The sequence below is a fragment of the Puma concolor genome, chromosome D3 (assembly GCF_028749965.1).
Source record: "Puma concolor isolate L17-30 chromosome D3, mPumCon1.1.hap2, whole genome shotgun sequence".
Taxonomy (NCBI): Eukaryota; Metazoa; Chordata; class Mammalia; order Carnivora; family Felidae; genus Puma; species Puma concolor.
In genome coordinates this window covers 78489506-78498021 of record NC_141678.1, presented here as the reverse complement: position 1 = coordinate 78498021, position 8516 = coordinate 78489506, and the positions used below count along the sequence as shown (strand labels likewise).

The following is an 8516-nucleotide window of genomic DNA, read 5'->3' as shown; positions in this document are numbered from 1 at the left end:
AATCCTAGAGAGGTAAGAACGGCTACCAGGAGCCTCCGGCTCAGCGGGGGACCCTTGGAAAAGCTCTGGGACGTGGTCATGAGCTTCCACAGCCATTTTTATCACATCCGCCAAGGGCAGCTGTCCTCTCCTCTGGCGCAGATATATCTGAATGTTCCAAAGCGGGCAGTTGGGTATTCTTTTGAAGGTCCTCTGGGAACCCACGTAGCTCCAGTTTGATTTTCCAAGAGCAATAAATCCAAATGTTTAATGAAAAAGTCTTTTAAAATTTGAACTCGTTTTCTTGTTTCTATCTCAGGGAAGGTGGAGGGCAACTGGGGAATAACCTCCTCGCCAAGCCTTCTTTTATCTTCTTTATTTAAAAAGTTATTTTATTTATTCTTGAGAGAGAGAGAGAGAGTGCATAAGCAGGGGAGGGGCAGAGAGAGAGACAGAGAATCCCAAGCAGGCTCCACACTGTCAGCATGGAGCGCAGTGCGGAGCTCGAACTCACAAACCGTGGGATCATGACCTGAGCGGAAATCAAGAGTCCGTTGCTTAACTGAGCCGCCCAAGCGTCCCTAAGCCATCTTTTATGTATGTAAAGACAGGAATTAAGTGTCATCCGTTCTGAACAATATGACCTCAATTTTTCTAGACTTCTTTTAATAGGAAGTCTTTTTGCACCTGCTTTAGCATATCGCCCTTTTCCTGGGTTTGCTCCACTTTCCCACATAACTTCTAAATTGCAGGGGCGGTGCCTTACTTGCACCACCTGTGGTTTCCTTTGGAATGCCAACAGCAGGTGCAGCCCACACCTGCTGTGCACACACACACACACGCACACACACACATCCACCACAGAAACTGCTTTGGAGATGGGGTAAAACAAAGAACATACAACCCTGTTGCATAAAAATGAGGGTTAGAAGGATCACGGTTGTAGATGTGCAGTCCCCCTACTGAGGTCCTTGCTCCCTTCGGGGGGGATGGTTCAGTGGTCAAATCCCTGCACAACTTCGTACAGACTCACTTGTGAGGGGAGCCCTTTGCAGGCTGCCCACTTTCTAACTGGGTTCAGTTAGAAACCACACCCTTTGCCACTTCATGGGGATTCCTCTAAAACCAAGATACCCTCTTACATGGCCACAGCACAGTTATCAACTGCAGGAACTTAATATCAGTACCATAGTTTTAGCTAATCTCTAACCCATGTTCCAATACCATCCATTGTCCCAGGAATGGCCTCCGCGCATTCAGTCCGGGACGCAGCCCGGATCACGGTGTGCATTCAGTTGTCATTTATTCTCCTTTACTCCGAACGCTTTCGCAACTGCTCTATGCCTTTTACGACATTGACATTTCTAAGAAGACTACTTATATGTTTTTTTAATTTTATTTTTAAGTAAACTCTACACCCAATGTGGGACTGGAACTCTTAACCCTGAGATCAAGAGTTGCCCACTCTACCAATGGGGCCAATCAGGTGCCCCCAGCCTATGTATTGTATAGAAAGTTTCTCAGTTTGGATATATCTGGTGTTTCCTCGTGATTACATCAAATAGATTTTGAGGGCTTCTCCATGGAAAGTTAGAAATCATGTAGCGCACAGCATGGTGACTATAGTTAATAGTGTCGTATTGCATACTTGAAAATAGTGGGCGGGGCACTGGGGTGGCTCAGTCGGTTAAGTATCTGATTCTCGATTTTGGCTCCGGTCGTGATCTCCCGGTTCGTGGGTTCGAGCCCTCCATCAGGCTTCTGCACAGACAGTTTGGAGCCTGCTTGGGATTCTGTCTCTCTCTCTCTCTCTCTCTCTCTCTCTCTCTCTCCCCGTCCCTCCCCACCCCCTGTCAAAATAAATAAATAAACTTAAAAAAAAAAAGGGGCGCCTGGGTGGCGCAGTCGGTTAAGCGTCCGACTTCAGCCAGGTCACGATCTCGCGGTCCGTGAGTTCGAGCCCCGCGTCAGGCTCTGGGCTGATGGCTCAGAGCCTGGAGCCTGTTTCCGATTCTGTGTCTCCCTCTCTCTCTGCCCCTCCCCCGTTCATGCTCTGTCTCTCTCTGTCTCAAAAATAAGTAAACAGGGGCGCCTGGGTGGCGCAGTCGGTTAAGCGTCCGACTTCAGCCGGGTCACGATCTCGTGGTCCGTGAGTTCGAGCCCCGCGTCAGGCTCTGGGCTGATGGCTCAGAGCCTGGAGCCTGTTTCCGATTCTGTGTCTCCCTCTCTCTCTGCCCCTCCCCTGTTTATGCTCTGTCTCTCTCTGTCCCCCCCCAAAAAATAAATAAACGTTGAAAAAAAAAAAAAAAGAAAGTTGCTGGGGGAGTGGATCTTGAAATTTCTCATCATGAGAAAAAAATGTGTAACTCTGCAGGTTGATGTTAACTGGACTTATTATTATTTCACAATATACACAAATATCAAATCATTATTTGTATGGTTGAAACTAACATAATGTTATGTCGATTATACCTCAAAAGGAAAGACAGACGGAAAGGAAAAACTCTTCCAGTGCCTTCCATCTCACTGAGGATGAAATTTACACATTTACCAAGCCCTACAAGGCCTTGCTTCCTCAATACTGATCCTTGGCTCGCTCTCTCTGCCTCAGGCCCTTTGCACTTGCTGGTACTACTTCCTGGTATGCTCTTCATCCCGATCATTGCTTGTCATGTTCCCTCATTTTATTCAGGTACGTTTAATTACAAACCGAAAGATAATCTCGGATTCCAATCCACAGCATTCTTTCATCGTTTGGAGCCCTCCTTTCCTGCCAGATTTCTGAGAGCCTTCCTTTCTCTGTTTCCCACCCCCGCAGGGTACACGTGTGTGTGAAACGCTGATTAATACTTTGCTCTTTGGAACCAACCAGGTGTACCTTCAATGTCCAGTCTTTTTTTTTTTTTTAATTTTTTTTTTTCAACGTTTATTTATTTTTGGGACAGAGAGAGAGACAGAGCATGAACGGGGGAGGGGCAGAGAGAGAGGGAGACACAGAATCGGAAACAGGCTCCAGGCTCTGAGCCATCAGCCCAGAGCCCGACGCGGGGCTCGAACTCACGGACCGCGAGATCGTGACCTGGCTGAAGTCGGACGCTTAACCGACTGCGCCACCCAGGCGCCCCTGTCCAGTCTTTTAAAGATGGGAGTTTGGATTTTAGAGCACTGACTGTTAATTTACGTGACAGTGACATCTAGTGGATCACTAATGACAGTCGGAGCTAAAAGCTCTAAAGATCAAAGGAGGGGCAAAACAAACATCAGCCACGAACAGCAAAACTCCACCCTGATTCCTGGATAGATGCTCTAGTGAGGTCTGGAGAATCCAGTGAGATTTCTGTTGATGATGTGGCCATTGATGGGTTAAGGATATCTGAAGATTTAGGTTTCACTATGCATGTTGGGGATGGAGCATGGAGGACAAGCCTAAATATGAAAAAATGAGAGAATTTGTTGTGTGGGATAGCTTAAGCTGCTACAAGTTCATTTTTCAAGAGGTTGATTTATCACTCAAAAGCGAGGGGCGCCTGGGTGGCTCAGTCAGTTAAACACCCGACCTCAGCACAGGTCATGATCTCATAGTCTGTGGGTTCAAGCTGTGCTGACAGCTCAGAGCCTGGAGCCTGCTTCAGATTCTGTGTCTCCCTCTCTCCCTGTGTACCTCCCTCTGCTCACGCTCTGTCTCTCTCTCCCTCAAAAATACACATTTAAAAAAAATGTTTTTAAAGGTGATAGGAACATGAAATTAGTGCATGCTGTCACCAAGTGGTGGTAATAATTCAGAAGTAAAGTAAAATTTTGGTCATTAGGTGGGCTCAGCTGGAAGAAATTAGCAAATTTTGCTCTTGATCTGAAATCAAGAGTCAGATGCTTAACCCAGGTGCCCCTAACAGCAAGCTTTAAAATATAAGATTAAGGAATAGTTTAATAATTATAAGTTTGGACAATTTATATCACAATGAAGAATGTGCAAGTCATGTTCTCGTGTTATGTTCTCACTTCCACATGAGCAAAGCATGTTATCAGACTTTTTGTTCCTGTTAATCAAAAATTTTATTTTGCCTTTCTCATATGATGCCTGAGATTGAGTAACTTTTCATCTGATTTTATTCTTTTGGTGAATTGTGCCCTTATATTTTGCCCATTTCTCTATGGAGCTAATGACATTTTAAAAATTGATTTGTAGGAACTCTTTTTATATTAGGGTAATTGGCTCTTTAGCTGAGATATGAATCACAAATATTATTTCCGGTGTCTTTTTACCTTGCTTTTGATGGTTTTTGCCATGTAAAATTTTCTTATCGTTTGGGTTTTTGTGTTATAAAGACATTCCCTTCTCTAAGGACTATAAAAGAAAATTATTGCATGGTTTTCTTTTAGTACTTTTACTGTTTATCTTTTCTTTTTAAGTATATGATCAACCTAGAGTCTGTGAAATAGTGTTCTCAGTTTAATTTGTCAGTTGCTGATTGTCCAAACATCATTTATTCAATAATGTACTTTATTTTTTTTTTTTTTTGAATGTTTATTTATTTTTGGGACAGAGAGAGACAGAGCATGAGCGGGGGAGGGGCAGAGAGAGAGGGAGACACAGAATCGGAAACAGGCTCCAGGCTCTGAGCCATCAGCCCAGAGCCCGACGCGGGGCTCGAACTCACGGACCGCGAGATCGTGACCTGGCTGAAGTCGGACGCTTAACCGACTGCGCCACCCAGGCGCCCCTCAATAATGTACTTTAAATGTCACCTATCACTTGGGTTCTGCTTTGCCCAGGACTATCCTGGTTTTTACTTGTTGTCCTGGCATAGTTTTGAATTGTGTTCTCTTTCATTCTCCAGTGTGGCCTGGTTTGAATAATAAATTACATGTTTATCTTCCTACTCATGATAAACGAATACAATACACTTGACCAAAATTGACCCATGGCTAACTTTTACCCCACTGGCTTACTTGTTTGTGCTCTCTCCCTACATTTCTTTTTTCTATTATTATTTTTTTAACATTTATTTATTTATTTATTTATTTTTTTTTTTAATTTTTTTTTTCAACGTTTTATTTATTTTTGGGACAGAGAGAGACAGAGCATGAACGGGGGAGGGGCAGAGAGAGAGGGAGACACAGAATCGGAAACAGGCTCCAGGCTCTGAGCCATCAGCCCAGAGCCTGACGCGGGGCTCGAACTCACGGACCGCGAGATGGTGACCTGGCTGAAGTCGGACGCTTAACCGACTGCGCCACCCAGGCGCCCCAACATTTATTTATTTTTAAGAGAGCAAGACAGCACGAGCTGGGGAGGGGCAGAGATGGGGGTGGGGTGGGGGTAGGAGACACAGAATCCAAAGCAAGCTCCAGGCCCTGAGCTGTCAGCACAGAGCCCAACGCGGGGCTTGAACTCACAGACCTCGAGATCATGACCTGAGCCAAAGTCAGATGCTTAACTGACTGAGCCACCCAGGGCGCCCCCCCACCCCTCCTATATTTCTTAAGAGTAGGAATAGTCTCTTTCATAGCCTCGGTATTTTCCTTGAAGCAGTATTTTTATCTAATCTACTGTCATATTACAATTTTGTCAGTTGCCCTAATAATCCCCCTTATAGCATCCCTGTGCCTCCCCAAGCGCCTCTCTCCCTGCCACCCCACCAAGTTTATGGTCAGATCCAGTTTATGGTCAAGCATTGGATTTACTTGTCGTGTCTCTTTGGCTTCCTTTAACCTAGAATTGTTTCCCTTTTATGGCATTGACACTTTTGAAGAATACGGTCTTCCCCTACCTTTTTATTCCAGAACATTCTTCATTTTCTGTGAATCACAGCCATTCTTAATTACAGAGCTCCACTGCCTCAGTGGGGGCTGAACAAGAATCGATAGCCGTATCTCCTCCATAATCTTCCCAGAAAACTGGATCTCAGGCTCCCTGAATGGGTCTGGTCAGTGACGTGAGTGAGGGAAGGCTTCACACACTGGCTCTAGGACCCCACTCTTTCCCCATCCACCTTTGATCACTCTCTTCTAGAAAGTCCTTGGCTTGGCAATTGGTTGATCCCAAGTCTTGGGTCAGAGGGATGGATGTGGTAGGTCCTGAAATGGTGAGAGCCTTTTCAAAATCATGAGGCCACAAGAATTATGATACCCACTTACCTGGCCTTGCTGTGTCTGATGTCCCTTCCTGCCTCCCTCCTGCCCTTCCCTAACCTCCCAAGCCTCTCTAGTCACAACCACTGGCCTCGCTCTGTATCACCTACAGTCATTCCAGGTGCCTCCAGGGACACAGGAACCCCCCCCCCCCATTAAGAATCATGTCCCCTTGGGGTACCTGGATGGCTCAGTTGGTTGAGCGTCCAACTTTGGCTCAGGTCGTGATCTTGCGGTTTGTGAGTGTGAGCCCCGCATCAGGCTCTGTGCTGACAGCTCAGAGCCTGAGCCTGCTTCAGATTCTGTCTCCCTCTCTCTCTCTGCCTCTCCCCAGCTCACACTTGGCCTCTCTCTCTCTCAACTAAATAAACATTTTTAAAAAATGTAAAGGGGCGCCTGGGTGGCGCAGTCGGTTAAGCGTCCGACTTCAGCCAGGTCACGATCTCATGGTCCGTGAGTTCGAGCCCCGCGTCAGGCTCTGGGCTGATGGCTCAGAGCCTGGAGCCTGTTTCCGATTCTGTGTCTCCCTCTCTCTCTGCCCCTCCCCCGTTCATGCTCTGTCTCTCTCTGTCCCAAAAATAAATAAATGTTGAAAAAAAAAAAATTTAAAAAAAAAAAAATGTAAAAAAGGGGCGCCTGGGTGGCGCAGTCGGTTAAGCGTCCGACTTCAGCCAGGTCACGATCTCGCGGTCCGTGAGTTCGAGCCCCGCGTCGGGCTCTGGGCTGATGGCTCAGAGCCTGGAGCCTGTTTCCGATTCTGTGTCTCCCTCTCTCTCTGCCCCTCCCCCGTTCATGCTCTGTCTCTCTCTGTCCCAAAAATAAATAAAAAACGTTGAAAAAAAATTAAAAAAAAAAATGTAAAAAGAATCATGCCTCCTTACAATCTCTCAGTACTTCTCTCTCTAAGGCCTCAATAAACTGTTTTCCCAAGTCAGACTCAGAGCATTCTTGGACCAAATGGCATGATCCTCATCTGAACAAAAACTTCTTCTTTCTTACATGACTGCCCGAAAATATTTGTGCCCCATTAGGATTGGAGAAAGATCTCCTCCAGACAGCCATCCCAGGGAGCCTGGAGGAACCCTGGTAAATGTAGCTTTTGCTCACCAGCCCAAGTTGCTGTAAGGGCCTTGCTGGAAGAAATCTTGGCAGGAGTCTCTCCCCGTGGACTGGTCTCTATATGGCTCCCCACTCAGCTTTGCTTATTATGGAGCCTGCTTCTGCTTCTCCCCATCTGTGTCCTGAAGGAGTCCCAGCCTGCACGACCCCCCAGTTTGCCGCCCACTGATTGCTTTCTTGTTTGACCCTTGATCTTGTAGATGAGCACATGCTGAGTCCCCACTCCACGGAGCCCGCACAAACCTCTGGACCTCTGACCGACCTGCCCGCTTCTTTCCTAAATTTTGACTTTTGAAAAGATCAACAGAGCTAAACCACTTCAACCTGGCAGGGAGAGGCCCCTGCCTTGGCATATCCCTACCCACTGGAGCCCTGACTTAGCAGAAGTTCTCATCATGGGAGATCCAGGAAAGTCTCTGAAAGAAGATGCCGAGGTTCCCAGGAACACCTTTCCTGAGTCTGTGCTATGATTAGGGCATCTTTGTTTTATGCACCTACGTGAAGCAGACATTTTTGGCAATGCCTTTATTCTACAGAACGCCAGCTAGGTCTAGGGCTAAGAAAAGCACCATGTTTCTATGCCCACAAATTTTCTCAATCATGAGCAAATTATTTGCTCCTCGCCCCATGAAAAAATGAACTTTCTCTTTTGAGAGTTTGGAGAAAATAAAAAAGAGAAATTAACCAATCAAAGAGAGCTTGGACAATAAAGTGAACAAAGACATTTGCTTTCCAAAAGCGTGTTTAAATATTTTATCTAGAAAAATCTTCCCAAAGTTATAAATAGCGCCTAGCTATCAGTTCCAGCATCAACCTCGGAGAAGTGCTTCCAGCTTTATGACTGAGTTTGTGTGCCTGTGGCCAAATGGATTTGGAATGGAAACTTTTTTTTTTGTATCTGGCTTATTGTTGTTTCCTTCTGTGGCCACGTATTTGTCTGGGCCATGGGATTACTCAATCAATCAAATATTTATTGAGTAACCAGACAACCAATGGAAAAACTAGACTTGGATCATATTGTACAGATCATACTATCTGTCTTAAAGTCTTAAGGCAGTTGTGCTCACTAATGGTCATCTCTTTTTTTTGGAGCTTAGAAAAGGATCCATTTGGAAAAAGAGAAGTCTCCATGCAGAAGCAAATACATTCCTATGACTTTTGGCAAACAAAATATTCGCAAATTCCGTCGCCCTGTTCTAATATCTATTTATAAATGTTTCTCTCCATTCTAGAGGTTTTCTCTGTAATATGTGGACCATGCCATGACATCCTTTAAAGCTGGAAGT

At 45.6% G+C, this 8516-nt stretch overlaps 1 long non-coding RNA gene across 1 annotated transcript; it reads left to right on the top strand.

The window, feature by feature from the left end:
- The first annotated feature begins 2283 nt into the window (after positions 1-2283).
- On the top strand, positions 2284-7954 carry LOC147575655 (uncharacterized). Its single transcript, XR_015242603.1, has 2 exons — positions 2284-2671; positions 7431-7954. It is a non-coding gene; the product is annotated as an uncharacterized LOC147575655 (long non-coding RNA).
- The last annotated feature ends 562 nt before the right edge of the window (positions 7955-8516 follow it).